The 17,033-nt window shown below is 41.2% G+C and overlaps 1 pseudogene; it reads right to left on the bottom strand.

Moving 5' to 3' along the window:
* Positions 1-3: 3 nt before the first annotated feature.
* LOC145039337 (uncharacterized) lies at positions 4-13,532 on the bottom strand (annotated as a pseudogene).
* Positions 13,533-17,033: the final 3,501 nt, after the last annotated feature.

Genomic DNA, 17,033 nt, shown 5'->3' with positions numbered 1-17,033 from the left:
TGGTCAAAGAACATGGGGGGGGAAATATGGTGGGACTTCGTGTCCCTCCTGCTGATGCGGCTGGTCAAAATGATGTGGAGGGGCCTGGAATTGATCATGCGGAAACATCGGCTGCTGCATCGAGGGCTGGTCAAAATGATCCTCAGCTTCGGGCATCTCGTCGTTCTCTTCGTCATCTTCTTCCTCTTGTTGCTCTGCGTCGTCACCCTCATCATCACCGAATTCTGGGAATACACCTGTTTGGGTCAATTGATCTGGAGGAATCCAAGTGTCAGGGTCGCCTGTATCGAATGAAGAACCGATCCAACTTGGTAGGATGTAAACCGGGGCTTTGTCAGAGTCTAACCAACTGTACGTGCGGGTTCCCCAATCGAGCAACATCTCCATTCGGATGAGAGTGTCACAATCTAGCAGGAAGTTCGGTGGGGTGTCGACAGGTATGTACTTGGGATCCGGGAAGTCTAGGCCGACGGCTCGACCTATGATCGTGATAAGTCCCCCGATGAAAATTTCCCCTGAGGAACGTTGGCGTATGGAGTCACATTTGTCTAAAAAGAAGCCTGAAAAACTGAGGGAGAGTGCACGCCTCATGCTTCGGAGGAAAAATAGCTCACATCTGTTGATTTGACCGGGCTCGAGACGCCCGAAGATACTCGTCGTAAGGACTCGGTGAGCAATTCGCCAACAGGGGTGAACGATGTGCTTGGCTCGCTGTCGACTTGGGTTGAAGGTTGGGAGACCGGAAATTTGCATCCAAAAGTTTGCATCAGGGCAATGCAGAAAATATTGGTACTCTTGATTTTGGGGGCTAATGCGGAATGGATCGTCTATACCCATGATAGAATCAAGCTCTTCATATGTGAGTCTATGATGCTCCCCTTTCAACTGGAATGTGAGGACTTCCGTGTCATCATCTCGTGCATATGTGCTAAGAAATTCCATTGTGGGTTCCTCGTAAGTTCTGTCACAAAGTCGAAGAAAACCACGCCAACCGAGTTTTATGAACAAATAGTATACACCATCATGCACCCCAAGCTTTTTCATGGACTTTTTATGGTAGAATTTTGTCGGCCGGATTGCGCGACCCCGAAGATTGGAGCGATAGGTTTTGATCTCAGCATTTGTAAGGGAAGGATCGCTTCTCTCTTCTCCTCTTTTTTTTTCGTTTACCGGCTGCTTTGCGTGATGGACCGGCGGTATCCTTTTGCGGGTTAGGATCGATCGATGATCCATGGGTGCGTGTCCGAGCCGTGGTTTTGCCCATTTTCGAAACCTACAATATCAAAAACAACTTCACCAACGTAATCCCTCACCTCACCACTCTCAAATCAATGCAACTATCTTTAGACCGAACACAAAAAAAAAATCCAAGAAATAATGACACCCAACTTTTGACAATGTAAAATGGTTTCAACAACACCACTCGGTTAATTCGATAATCCCAACAAAAATTCAGCAGTAATATGTGATAAAATGAGAAAATCCCAACCAAAGTTTAAACAATTTTTTTGAACAAATTTCCAAGCAAATTAACCAATCTCAACCTTTCTCAAATCAATGTTTCCAAATAAATCGGGCAACAACTAACGATCTCAGGCAATTTCCAAAGCATAATTGGATGCAATTACTGAATTGAAACAATGCAATGTAATAAAAACCAAGGAAAGAGAATACCCGTATTATCCCAAAATTGAACTTGAACCCGGAATCCGCTACCGTGCACCCCAAGCTTTGGTTATTCGTGGGTGCCTAAATGCAAGACTTGTTCATTGAAGGGATATTTTCAACTTGATTTGTGTGAAAAATCCGGCGGCGGCTCGTGGTGGCTCAAAAATTATGGGAAAATTTTTGGTGAGATTTTGAGGTTTTGTTTGGTTAGATGTAAAGATCCCCGAAAAAGAAACACTTTGGTGATGTCGGAATTTCGAGAGGTGGTGGGAGTTGGCCGGAAAATGGCCGGAAAGTCGCGAGTTGGGTGGTGGTGGCGCCCCTAGACCCGGCGATGGATCGGAGTAAACTTTAGGTGGGGTTTGTAGAGCACGAAAAATGGTGAAGAATGGTGGTGGTCTCGTCGTATTCCGACTGGTGGAACTCCGGGAAATCAAATTTTTGTGAAAAGTGGGTTTATGTGTTCTTGAGAGTTTGAGAGAGAATGAGGGGTTTCTGAGAGAATGAAATGAAGAAGAAGAGTTGCTGGAGGTTTTTAATCCATATACAAGTGTGTTCAACACCCGGTCAATGTTGGTCAACTCATTAAACCACCTGGTCAACGGAAGTCAAAGCTGGTCAACAAAATAGGGGATAGTCGTCAAAGCAGCACGCGGGTCGCGCAGAGGGGGCGTGCGTGTCGCGCATGTCATGCAGTTTGGTGCTTGATTTTTTGTTGCATGTTAAAGACCAGCCGCGCACACCAGCCGCGCACCCGTGCGCGTGTCGCGCAGACCCCTGCTCCTGGAAATCGATTTTTCTCTGCTTTCTTCCGTTTCTTCACAAGTTCTTGATCCCAAATGCCCCAACCACCTAGAAACTCTTGATTTCTTCAAAAATGACTTCAAAAGACGTATCAAAACATTTTCAAAACTTCTTTATTCGAACGTAGAAACACGAAAGCATAAAGCTTTTCCAAAAGTGCCTCTCTTTAACGTCTTAGGCGAGACGTCCTTCTAGCTTGGTTCAACACTCCGGTGCATCCAAGTGGATGACTTCAATAACACTTGCATTAAAACTTTCATAGAATGGCTTTAATCGGTGCCCGTTAACTTTGAAAATATGTCCCGTTTCTTCACTTTGGATTTCCACCGCTCCATGGTCAAAAGTCTTTATTACAACAAATGGGCCAATCCACCTTGATCTTAATTTGCCCGGGAATAACTTCAACCATGAATGGTAAAGTAAGACCCTATGTCCCGGTTCAAAATTCTTCCGGGTGATGGACTTGTCGTGGAAGAGCTTCGTTTTCTCCTTATAAATCCTTGCGTTTTCATAGGATTCGTTTCTCAATTCTTCTAGCTCTTGGAGTTGAAGTTTCCTATGCCTTCCAGCCTTGTCAATGTCGAAGTTGCATTTCTTGACCGCCCAAAATGCTCGGTGCTCTAACTCGACGGGAAGATGACAAGGTTTTCCGAAAACTAATCTGAAGGGCGACATTCCAATCGGGGTCTTATAAGCGGTCCGATATGCCCATAAGGCATCGTCAAGTCTCAAACTCCAATCCTTCTTTGTCGGATTCACCGTTTTCTCTTGAATAGACTTCACTTCACGATTCGAGACCTCCGCTTGACCATTCGTTTGAGGGTGATAGGCAGTGGAAACACGATGAGTCACGTGATACTTCTTCAATAGAGCCTCCATCATTTTGTTGCAAAAGTGCGTCCCTCTATCACTAATCAAAGCCCTAGGCACACCAAATCTCGCAAAAACATTAGACTTTAAAAACTCGATAACCGTTTTGGCATCGTCCGATCTTGTGGCTTTGGCTTCAACCCATTTAGAAACATAGTCAACCGCGAGTAAAATATAAACGTTGCCAAATGATACGGGAAATGGGCCCATAAAATCAATCCCCCATACGTCGAAAATTTCACAAACAAGGATTGGATTTTGGGGCATTTGGTTCTTTTGCGAAATGTTTCCCGTCCTTTGGCACCGCTCACAACTTTTGCAAAACATATAACTATCGCGTGACATGGTTGGCCAAAATAATCCACATTCAAGGACTTTTCTCAAAGTCCAGCTAGGTCCGAAGTGTCCCCCACAAGCAAATTCATCACAAAATTGCAAAATGGATTGGTGCTCTTGTTGGGGCACACATCGCCTAATGATTTGATCGGGACAATGTTTCCACAAATAAGGTTCATCCCACACATAGTATTTTGCATCACTTTTCAACTTGTCTTTTTGAGAACGCGTGAATGTGTCGGGATACCTTTTTGTGACCAAAAAGTTAACGATATCGGCATACCAAGGAATAGATTGGGTAAGGGAAACGAGATGCTCATCCGGAAACTCGTCCCGCAATGGGAGAGGAGTTTCATTTGAAGTGATCCGACTTAGATGATCGGCAACGAGGTTCTCGCATCCGCTCTTATCCTGGATTTCCAAGTCAAATTCTTATAACAGTAGGATCCACCAGATGAGTCTCGGCTTTGCATCTTTCTTCGTCATCAAGTACTTAAGAGCTGCGTGATCCGAATACACTATGACCTTGGTACCAAGTAGGTATTGTCTAAATTTCTCCAAGGCGAACACTATGGCCAATAGCTCCTTCTCCGTGGTAGAGTAGTTGCTTTGGGCATTGTCTAGTGTCCTTGATGCATAATAGATCACATGGGAGGCCCTCCCATTCTTTTGACCCAAAACGGCGCCAATCGCATAGTTGCTTGCATCACACATGATCTCAAAAGGGAGATCCCAATTTGGTGCTTGCATGATGGGAGCGGATGTAAGCAACTCTTTGAGCTTGTCAAAAGCTTCTTTGCACGCCTCATTGAACTCGAAATCGACCTCCTTTTGCAGAGTTGGCACATTGGTCTTGTTATCTTTGAAAAATCCTTGATGAATCTTCGGTAGAAACCTGCATGGCCCAGAAAAGAACGAACTTCCCGAACACAAGTCGGGTAAGGTAAGCTTTGAATAACATCAATTTTGGCCTTATCTACCTCAATTCCTTTTTTAGACACGATGTGACCCAAAATGAGACCTTGACTCACCATGAAATGACATTTCTCAAAATTCAAAACCAAGTTTGTTTCAATGCATCTTTTTAAAATTTTTGTGAGATTAGTCAAACATTCTTGAAAAGAGTTGCCATGTACCGTGAAATCATCCATAAAAACCTCAATTATGTTTTCAACATAATCCGAAAAGATACTAACCATACAACGTTGGAAAGTGGCCGGGGCGTTACACAATCCAAATGGCATTCTCCGGTATGCAAAAGTACCAAATGGGCATGTAAATGTTGTCTTTTCTTGGTCTTCCGGTGCCACCAGGATTTGGTGAAAACCAGAGTACCCGTCTAGACAACAATAATGGGATTTCCCGGCCAACCTTTCTAACATTTGGTCAATGAAAGGCAATGGGAAATGATCTTTTCGTGTGCTCGCATTGAGTTTGCGGTAGTCAATACATACTCTCCACCCGTTTTGCACACGGGTGGGGACCATCATACCTTTGTTGTTCTCGACCACCGTGATTCCCATCTTCTTTGGAACGACTTGCACTGGACTCACCCACTTGCTATCCGAGATTGGATATATCTGATGGGTTTTGAGCATTCTAACACTTCCTAAGTGTACATGCAACCCTAATAACCTTGGATCTATGTTTGTCTAATTGTCATGCAAAGTTGAATTCCAAGATTATATTCCTATCTAGCATACATGGGGAACAATTTTAACATAAAGTGTAGATAGAATAACTTACCTTGTTGTTGTTTGTGTTCCTTGAAACCTTGTGAGCCTAGCACCCCAAGTGTGATGCCTCAAATGCTTCACACAACACCAAATGCTCTTGGAAGAACTTATGAGAGAATAGTCACTTCTTCAAAATCGACCAAGCCCTCTTGTTTCTTAGTGTAGCCGATTTTGGGTGGAGAACATGTTACTTATATAGTGTTGACACATCTAGGGTTAAACCCTAATGTGTCATGACTCTTCATTTCCATGACCCATGGGTTTGTAACTCCCATGGAGCATCCATGGAGCATCCTATGGGTGGAACCCAACTTGATAGTCCATGGAGCCTTTTAGCCCACTATACAAGATATGGATGATTTACATAATCAACCCATATATTTAATTAGTTATCTTTTGATCACTTAATTAATTCTAAATTAATTCTTGATCAAACTAATCAAATAATATTATTAATATATTAGAACTTATAATATATTAATAATCTCTAAGTGTTATTTCTCTCATTTAGTCTATCCAATTGCATGGTGCCATGCAACCCAAATGGACCATGCCGGGTCGGGTCAAGTACATACCAGAAATAGTTATGGACTTAGACACCTTATCCAACAGTCTCCCACTTGGATAAGTCTAATAACTATTTCTGCAAGTATGACTTCAGGAACCGATCGGCAATCGTAGCTCTTTTCAAGGTTTCTCGAAACTGAGAAGGTGATGGTATGCCATTTAAGATAAGTGATCATATAATCCTCTGTTCTAGATATCATTCGGACAAATACATGGAACAATGTCTTACTTATTGTCCAACAGTTTGTTTCCCGATTTCCGATTTGTTTGACAAAGAACTTCATTGAACACATCAATTTAGTTCTAACCGGGCCCGGTACATAGGTCAAAACAAAATCATCGAGGGGCCCAGATATCAGGTTCTAATCCAAGAAGGAACAGATAAACTTCGACTCATATGTTTGTTCTACTACTCATTGAATTACACATAAGAGCGCGATTTTATAACATCGAGTTACCAATGCGTTTTTCGTACAATCAATGCATAACCAATTTGTAAGTAACAAATCATATCTCTAGGTTTAAAGATTTATATGATATTACCGTCTCACGATCACTCGAGATAGAATTCCATGAAGTGATTCCAGTGAGCGTGGGTTGAGTCCAATGCTCAGAACTTATGAGCACTCATGATTGTTGTAGCCTTGTCCCAGACCTCTACAACCAAACATGATAGTCTTGATTCATACCTACTTCCGACATATGACCGACTGTGGAGGTTTGAATAATATGTTATACCAAACAAAATTATTCTGGAAGTCAAAACATGCAAAAGAAATATAGTAAACGATCGACAAGAGATAGTAACACTTTACTCATAAATAAAACACTTTTATTCATCATCAAATGTCAATTACACTTTACAAATTTCGAGGTTATCTAACTACTAAATCTAATATCATCCTTCAGCCCTATGCTCCGAGCATGCTGGAGATGCTTAATCCGAGTCAGTCCCTTCGTGAGGGGATCTGCCGGATTCTCATCTGATGATACCCTCTTTGCCACGAGGAGTCCTTCTTCGACCCGATGTCTGATGAAATGGTATTTTCTGTCGATGTGTCTGGATCTCCCGTGATCCCTTGGTTCCTTGGCTAAGGCAACAGCACTTTCACTATCACAGAAAATTTCCATTGGCTCTTTAATAGTTGGTACAACTCCAAGGTCTCCAATGAAGTTCCTCAGCCATAAAGCCTCCTTTGCCGCCTCGCTAGCTGCAATATACTCTGATTCACAAGTAGAATCTGCCACTGTCTCTTGCTTGGAACTCTTCCAAGAAATTGCTCCTCCATTTAGGGTAAAGACCCAGCCCGACTGAGAGCGGAAGTTATCCCTATCAGTCTGGAAGCTAGCATCACTATTCCCTACAACTCTCAAGTCATCACTCCCACCGAGGGTAAGGACCCAGTCCTTAGTCCTTCGTAGGTACTTGAGAATATTCTTTACCGCAGTCCAGTGTGCCTTGCCAGGGTTCCCCTGAAACCTGCTAACCATGCTCAAGGCAAAGGCTACATCAGGTCAAGTACACGTCATAGCATACATGATCGAACCTACAGCCGAAGCATAAGGTACTCGACTCATTTCTGCTATCTCAGCCTCAGTGCTAGGGCTTTGTGTCTTACTCAGCTTGGCGCTACTCTGGATGGGCAACTCTCCTTTCTTGGAGTCTTGCATTCTGAATCTCTTCAGAACCTTCTCCAAGTAGGTACTTTGACTAAGTCCAATTAGTCTTTTACTCCGATCTCTCAAGATCCTTATCCCCAAAATATAGGTAGCTTCACCAAGGTCCTTCATAGCGAAACACTTTCCAAGCCAGGACTTTACTTCCTGCAGGGTTGGAATGTCATTTCCTATGAGTAGTATGTCATCCACATACAATACCAAAAAGCTAACTATACTCCCACTAGCCTTGACATATACACAAGATTCATCTTCACTCCTAGAAAAGCCAAATTCCTTGACCTTTTCATCAAAGCAAAGATTCCATCTACGAGGTGCTTGCTTTAATCCATAAATGGATTTCTCAAGCTTACACACTCTATTAGGGTACTTGTTGCTGACAAAACCCTCTGGCTGACTCATGTAAACATCTTCAGCCAACTTCCCATTAAGGAAAGCGGTTTTGACATCCATTTGCCAAATTTCATAGTCATGAAATGCGGCTATGGCTAACAGAACCCGAATAGACTTAATCTTGGCTACCGGAGAAAAGGTCTCATCATAATCCACTCCAGGAATTTGAGAGAAGCCCTTTGCAACCAGTCTAGCCTTATAAGTGTGTACTTTACCATCCATGTCAGTCTTCTTCTTGAAGACCCATTTGCACCCTACAGTCTTTCGACCTGGGACATTCTCAACCAAGTTCCAAACTTGATTGTCATACATGGATTGTATCTCGCTATCCATAGCCTCTTTCCATTTAGCAGACTCGGGGCCTGCCATGGCTTCCTCGTAGCTGTTAGGGTCATCTTGACTTACTAGTGTCTCATCACTAATAAGTGTTTCACCTTCTGCAGTAATATGGAATCCATAGTAATGCTCAGGTGCACTCCTAACTCTCGTGGAACGCCTCAGAGGTACAGATTCGTCAATTGGCTCAACAGGAGTTTCCTCCTCAAGTTGAGGGCTAGAGTTTGAAGTTCCTTCACCACTTGACTCTTGAATTTCTTCAAGATCAACTTGCCTCCCACTGTCTCCTTGGCTTATAAACTCTCTTTCTCGAAAGACTCCTCTTCTTGCTACAAAGACCACATTGTCACTAGGTCTGTAGAAGAGGTAACCAAAGGATTGCTGTGGGTAGCCGATGAAAATACACCTCTCGCTTCGGGGTTCGAGCTTATCATGAGTCTCGCGTCTCACGAAAGCCTCGCAACCCCAAATCTTGATGTGGTCTAGTTTAGGTACTTTACCAGTCCACATCTCGTGAGGAGTTTTGGCAACTTTCTTTGTAGGGACTAGAGTAAGGATATGGGCGGCAGTCTCTAAGGAATACCCCCAGAATGAGATTGGTAGCGAAGCTCGACTCATCATGGAGCGAACCATGTCCAACAAGGTTCGATTACGCCTCTCAGCCACACCATTCAAATGCGGTGTCCTGGGAGGTGTCAATTGTGAGACAATCCCACATTCCTTTAGATAGTCGAGGAACTCTGAACTAAGATACTCACCACCTCGATTGGATCGAAGCATCTTAATGTTCCTGCCCAATTGATTCTCGACTTCCTGTTTAAATTCCTTAAACTTCTCGAAAGTCTCTGACTTATGCTTGATTAAGTAGACATATCCATATCTACTGTAATCATCAGTAAAAGTCAAATAATAACGATTAGCATCTCTTGTGGCATGTTTGAATGGTCCACACACATCCGTGTGTATAAGGTCCAACAAACCTTCACCCCTTTCACACGAGCCTGTGAAGGGTGACTTTGTCATTTTTCCAAGTAAGCATGATTCGCAACTATCATTTGACTTTAGGTCAAACGACTCCAAGACTCCATCTTTTTGGAGTTGGCCTATGCGTTTCTTGCTTATATGTCCAAGACGACAATGCCATAATGATGCTTTATCCAAGTTATTATTATTAGTAGAATCAATACACAAAACATTATTTCCTAAGTTATCTACAATAGATACAGCTTCATACACACCATCACAAGGTAATGCTTTAAAATAAAGTACATTATTAAAGAAAGCATTAATCGAACCAACTTCATTATCAAACGAAAAGGTGAAACCTTGTTTGTACAATGCATGAAAGGAAATAATATTTCTTGCCAGTTCTGGCGAATAACAACATTTGTTCAAATCTAAATTTAACCCACTACTTAGCGATAAAGTATAAACTCCAATCTTGGTGACAGGTGTAACTTTCCTATTCCCCATGATTAAGTTTATTCTTCCTTGCTCCACATTCTCACTTCTTCCTAGTCCCTGCAAGTCACAACAAATATGAATACCGCAACCGGTATCAAGGACCCAAGATTTCGAATGGGGTGAGTTATTAGAAATGATAGTGTAAATACCTGCATGGTTGGGTTTGACTTTCCCATCCTTCACATCCTCTTTTGGGTGAGAAGAAGGAGTAATGAAACCTTTCTTGGTTCCACTTGAAGAAGAGCCATCAAGGGTCCGAGCCTTGGTACCCTTTGATGATCTCTTTCTCTTCCTCCCTCGACTTTGCCCGATTGCCAAGACCGGAGTTGAGTCTGGAGTAGGAGTGATAGCAACCGACTTCCCCTTAAGACCTGTTTCTACGGTCTTGAGAAGTCCCTGAAGTTTGCTGAGGGTGACCTCTTCCTTGTTCATGTGATATGTCATGCGGAATTGATCATAGCACGATGGTAAGGAGTGCAAAATGATATCTATTGCAAGCTCCTCAGGGAAGTTCACATTGAGCTTCAGCAAACGATCCACATACCTTTGCATTTTCTGCATGTGGCTCGTGACGGACTCTCTGTCCTTCATCATGGTTGTTATCATGGAGCAGATGACTTCGTACCTCTCTTGTCGTGCACTTTGATGGTATCTTTCCATCAAATCTTGGTGCATTTCATAAGGGTAGAAATCCTCATAAGACTTTTGGAGTTCAGCTGTCATGGTGGCCAACATGATGCAAGCCACCTTGGTTGCATCTCTTTCATGAGTATGAAAGTCAGCGATCTCCTGGGGAGTTGCAGTGGACTCATCAATTTCCTTAAGCTCCTTGTCAAGGAAATATTCTTTGTCCTCGTAGCGAGTAATCATCCTGATGTTTCTGATCCATTTATTGAAGTTGGATCCATCAAAGGTGACTTTCCCACACAAACTCATAAGAGTAAAGGAGCCATTAGAATTCGAGCCAGAAGCATTATTTGAAGACATCTGAAAGAGAAGAACAAGTTTAGTTTAGATTTAAGAGAGTCCTTAATAAAACACCCAAATGTAATATTAAGGCTAGGATCCAATCACAATATAATATAACTTAGAAGAGGTATGCCATAATCTAAGCTATACCATATTTGAAAGGTAGGTGAATGACGATTCACCAATTTCCACCACGAAAACCGAAATATTAAATATTTAGTTTTTATTGGTTTTAGAAATTCCTAGATTCTTTGAGATCCAATGAACTTTTCAAAGGCAGGTTTCAATCTCGCGAGTGCCCTCCAGGTTTTGTGACTGGGATGCCGAGGATCACAAAACGATGTGTGAAGTAACCATGCAAATCACTAGGTACCCTTAAAGTTTATCACTCAATCGATGTGCCGGTAAACCACACACACTCCACCGATACTATAATAAACCTTAAGTCACCCTTTACCTACCTTGTTAAGTCCAAGTTAGTGTGCCGGTTAACCACACACGCTCCACCAACGACTTAGACAAAGTGTAAAGTGTAATTTCATGGATTAGCACCTTATTCACATTTTCCTAAAGTAACTAAGATTGGGAATTTAATAAACATTTAGTTACTTTATTATATTCATCATACTTTGAATGACAATTTATAAGTCCTTGTCTTACCCGTTCGGCTAACGACTCTCCACCAGTCAAGCAAGCGGTGGGTGAGAATATACACCCATTAAGTCACCATTTTATAGGCAACAACCTTTTACCCACCTTATAGACCGGCTTCGTGAATGAGGCGTACTAGCGGTAGACGACTTTATTCTTATACATATATATATAATTATTAAATCATCATAATATAAGTCTAAGGGTTGAATTTTAACTTTTAAAATTCTAGGGGTTGGAACTTAAAGTTTTAACTTAACTTTACTTGTTCCAAAACTTGAGGGCAAGTTTTGTAACTTTCAAAACTTTTCATTTCTTGTAACTTATGAGTTTAATAGAGTAACAAAATGAAGACTCTTCATTTTTCTAACTCTTGTATTTGTTTTAATGGTTTTAACTCAAGTGTGACTCTTGGTTTTCCATAACTTAAGGATAAGTTATGGACTCCATTAAAACAACTTATGATCAAGAATTAATCTACCACATAGGTTACAAATAATTCCTATGATCATCTAAAACATCATAATAACAAGAACATGGATATGAACACAATCAAAAATTACATAAAACTTTGTAATTTTGATAACTAGTTGTTGTAAATGAATTAGCAAAGACATTACACCACCAAAAACAAGTTTTCAATTACCAAAACAGTTTAGGGTAATGTTTCTAATTCATTTCCAGCAACTGAATCGAAATTCTGCACTCAGTCGACCCTACTCGCCGAGTGCATGAACTGACTCGCCGAGTTGGTTGAAGATACTCATAGACTCGACGAGTCCCCCCTATAGACTCGACGAGTCCATTCGCAGACAGCAAAATTTCCGATTCTGTTTTCAACTTTTAAGCACAAATAAGAACAAACAAGCCTAGGCTTTGATACCACTGATGGGTTTTGAGCATTCTAACACTTCCTAAGTGTACATGCAACCCTAATAACCTTGGATCTATGTTTGTCTAATTGTCATGCAAAGTTGAATTCCAAGATTATATTCCTATCTAGCATACATGGAGAACAATTTTAACATAAAGTGTAGATAGAATAACTTACCTTGTTGTTGTTTGTGTTCCTTGAAACCTTGTGAGCCTAGCACCCCAAGTGTGATGCCTCGAATGCTTCACACAACACCAAATGCTCTTGGAAGAACTTATGAGAGAATACTCACTTCTTCAAAATCGGCCAAGCCCTCTTGTTTCTTAGTGTAGCCGATTTTGGGTGGAGAACATGTTACTTATATAGTGTTGACACATCTAGGGTTAAACCCTAATGTGTCATGACTCTTCATTTCCATGACCCATGGGTTTGTAACTCCCATGGAGCATCCATGGAGCATCCTATGGGTGGAACCCAACTTGATAGTCCATGGAGCCTTTTAGCCCACTATACAAGATATGGATGATTTACATAATCAACCCATATATTTAATTAGTTATCTTTTGATCACTTAATTAATTCTAAATTAATTCTTGATCAAACTAATCAAATAATATTATTAATATATTAGAACTTATAATATATTAATAATCTCTAAGTGTTATTTCTCTCATTTAGTCTATCCAATTGCATGGTGCCATGCAACCCAAATGGACCATGCCGGGTCGGGTCAAGTACATACCAGAAATAGTTATGGACTTAGACACCTTATCCAACAAGATCATCCCCGCATCAAGGAGCTTTAATATCTCTTTCTTCACGACTTCCATCATTGGTGGATTTAGCCTTCTTTGCGCGTCTCTACTTGGCTTGCATTCATCCTCCATTAAGATCTTGTGCATACAAGTGGAGGGGCTCAAACCCTTGATATCCGCAATCGTCCAACCCATGGCTTCTTTATGCTCCTTCAACACCTTGAGGAGTTGCTCTTCTTCAAATTCCGCTAAATGAGTTGAGATGATAACCGGAAGAGTTTCATTCTTTCCCAAGTAGGCATACTTCAAGTGTTGAGGTAAGACCTTTAATTCCAATTTGGGTGGTTGAACAAGGGATGGAGACAATTTTGTATGAGTTTGGGACAATTCAATTTGCTTGACATCTAATCTTGTGGATTTTTTCATTTCCATTTTATTTACCAACTTCTCAACTTCCGGATCCAAAGAATAAAACTTTAATTGCTCGGCTAGCTTCCCACAATCGAATCCTTTGCTTAAGATCATCTCCAACATATCACCGTTAGATAACTCAAACAATTCTTGAGTAATTGGCTCAACAACATCAACAAAGTACAAAGATGAAACATCACTAGGATATCTCATGGCATCATAAATATTAAAACTTATTGTTTCACCATCAAACTCCATTGTCAAACTTCCCGCATACACATCGATCTTTGTCCTAGCCGTCTTCAAAAACGGTCTCCCAAGCAAGATTAGAGCCGATTTGGAAGACACTTGCTCATCTAGATCAATCACATAGAAATCCGCCGGGAAGACTAATTGGTTCACTTGCACTAGGACATCTTCTAAAACACCTCTAGGAAAGACACTTGATTTATCCGCAAGAGAGATTATGATACCGGTTTCACTTAAGGGTCCGACATTTAATGATTCATACACTGAATAGGGCATGACATTGATAGAAGCACCAAGATCAAGCATAGCACTACTAAAAGTGACATCTCCAATCTTGCAAGGAACCGTGAACATTCCGGGATCTTTGCATTTGGGTGGAAGTTTCCTTTGTAAAACCGCGGATGCGTTTTCATTCATCAAAATCTTCTCATTTCCCTTCAACTTCCTCTTGTTGGTACAAAGTTCTTTCAAGAACTTTGCATATCTCGGGATTTGCTTGATTGCATCAAGTAGAGGGATGTTTACTTCCACCTTTCGGAAGGTGTCCAAAATCTCTTTCTCCTCCATATTCTTCTTTGAAGTTGCAAGTCGAGAGGGGAACGGTGGTTGAGTGGCTATTGGTGTTACTAGAGGGATGGACTTCTTTGGAACTCCGGCTTGTGCATCGTTCTTGACTGTAGGTTCTTCAATGGGAATGATCTCTATTTCTTCCTCTTCTTCCCTTGGCTTCTTCTTTGAACTACTTTCTCCGACTTGCTTGCCACTTCTCAAGGTCACCACATTGACATTTGGGTTCTTTTCGGTTTGAGAAGGGAGTTTACTAAGGGATTCCAACTTGCTTATGGACGTAACTATATCTCCCATTTGTGCTTCAAGGTTGGAGATACTAGTCCTTGTCTCTTTTTGGAATTGTTGGGTACTAGTGGCTAGAGATTTGACAATGTCTTCAAGATACATTCCGGAGCTACTTGGTTGAGATTGAGGAGATTGTTGATGATGATGTGGAGGGTGCGTTTTGGATTGATAGTGTGGTTGTTGATGTTGGTATTGAGGTTGTGGTGGTGGATAGGACGGTCTAACCAATGCATTGTGAGGCAATGGTCTTGGGTTGTAGCTTCCGTTGGGATTTGGTTTCCAACTTGAATTATATGCATTTTGGTACCCGGATGGTTTGTTGTGGTAGTTTTGGAATTCTCCCGTGGCATTCACATGCTCCGCATCTTCTTGAAGGATGGGACACATATCCGTAGGATGTCCCATGGTTGCACATATTCCACAAACCATCACTTGTGGAGTTTGTCCCATGGCTAGCTTTTGGACGACGGATGTTAGATCTTTTATTTGAGACTCAAGATTCGATGTTCCCACTTCATTAACTTTGTGTTGTGTGTCTCTCTTCATGTCTTGGCGAGGGCCAAAATGTTGTGAATTTGCGGCTATGGTGTTGAAAAGTTGTCTTGTTTGTTGTGGGGTTTTACTAAAGACATCTCCACCACTTGAGGCATCAACTAGTCTTCTCTCCATTGGCAACAATCCCTCATAGAAGTGTTGAATGAGGAGTTGTTCCGGAATTTGGTGTTGTGGGAAACTATAGCACAAGTTGTTGAACCTCTCCCAATAATCATGGGAAGTCTCATTTTGACCTTGGCGGATTCCACAAATCTCATTTCGAAGACTTGAGACTCTTGAGGCGGGATAAAACTTGTCAAGGAAAGCTCTTTCCATGTCGGTCCATGAGTTGATCGACCCCGGTGGAAGATAGAATAACCAATCTTTTGCTCTATCGGCCAATGAAAAGGGGAATGCCCTTAGCTTGATTTGGTCATCGGTTGACCCTTGTGGCTTCATGCTAGTGCAAATAATGTGGAACATCTTCAAATGCTTATGAGGATCTTCATTCTCCAATCCATGGAAAAGTCGGTAGGTGATGGACTAAACTTGACTTCAACTCCGAGCCTCCTTCCAAAACCGAGTAATTGATACCGGTTGGAGTTTGTGTAACATCGGTCTCCATCATTTGCCTCAAAGTTCTTTCGGGAACTTCTCCTCCGTCCGCCATTTCAATTGGTTCAATAATGGGTGGATTTTGTTGTAGGGGTGGTGTTTCGGGAATTTCTTGGCGAAGGTCAGGACTAGAATCGGGCTCTATGTCGCTTAATGAAGCGGTTTCGACCTCCGGATCCCCGTGAGGATTAGAAGTTTGACCACGTTCAATTCGCTTTTCCTTCGCCAAACGCCTTGCTTCTTTTTCGATTTCTGGATTGTAAATCAAGTCACCTGTACGCTGAGATCTGGGCATAGAGAAACAAATTGATTAAAAATAAACCAATCCCCGGCAACGGCGCCAAAAATTTGGTGGTTGTCGAGGCCAACACAAATAATAACCCTAATTATTACACACTAAAATAGTGTATAGTGGTAAAGGGATCGAATCCACGGAGACTGGTTCAATTTGATAACTCTATGAAAAATCTCTTTGTAAAATACTTGGAATATGACAATAAATTAAAAATGGGGGTTTTGATGTTTTGAAATACTTGAAACAAACTAAAATTAACTATGATTTAAATAGACAATTGCAACAAAAATAAGAATTTGATGTAAAATCAATAAGGGAAAGATGGTTGACTTATAGTTTTCTCACTTTGACTTTTGATGAACATATCATTAGAATTCAATGGTGCAATACTTGTTTTAAATCCTCAATTTGGCTATAGTAATCCAAGGAGCTTGAGATTACCTAGACTTTTCTTAATTGTTGAAATGGCTAGAGAAGCTCATAACAATTTCCTTAGTCAAAGTCACTAATTCCAAATAGCATGTAATTAGTGAAAGTCAACTAGCATTAAGAACCAAAAAGTCACCAAATCCAAGAGGGGTCAAATGCTTTCACCAGCATGTTGGAGGAAATGTTTTTATGATTGTGTGAAGCAAAAACAACACAAAAATCATTTGTTGCTTGCTAATTTGAGGATCCTTTACTTAATCAAGAAATTAGCCAACTAATCACCACAAACACATTTAAACTCATGAACTAAAACATACAAGTAATGATAAGATGTTAAAACACAAAACATTTCCATAAAGATTCAAGAACATGTTCATGGATTCTTCAACATTCAACAAAAGGTCAAAGGATTAACCAAAAGTCAACCAAGATTAGCTTAGCCAAGCATGGCTAAACCCAAAGAAACAAAGTTAGAGAAATTTGTACCAAACATTAAGCAAGAATCAAGAGGTAAAATATGATGTTCTTCAAGGGTTCTTGGCCTT

This window comes from Lactuca saligna, chromosome 4 (genome assembly GCF_052625555.1).
Source record: "Lactuca saligna cultivar CGN05327 chromosome 4, ASM5262555v1, whole genome shotgun sequence".
Classification (NCBI taxonomy): Eukaryota; Viridiplantae; Streptophyta; class Magnoliopsida; order Asterales; family Asteraceae; genus Lactuca; species Lactuca saligna.
The sequence above is the reverse complement of the archived record's forward strand: the minus strand, read 5'-3'. Positions and strand labels throughout refer to the sequence as shown.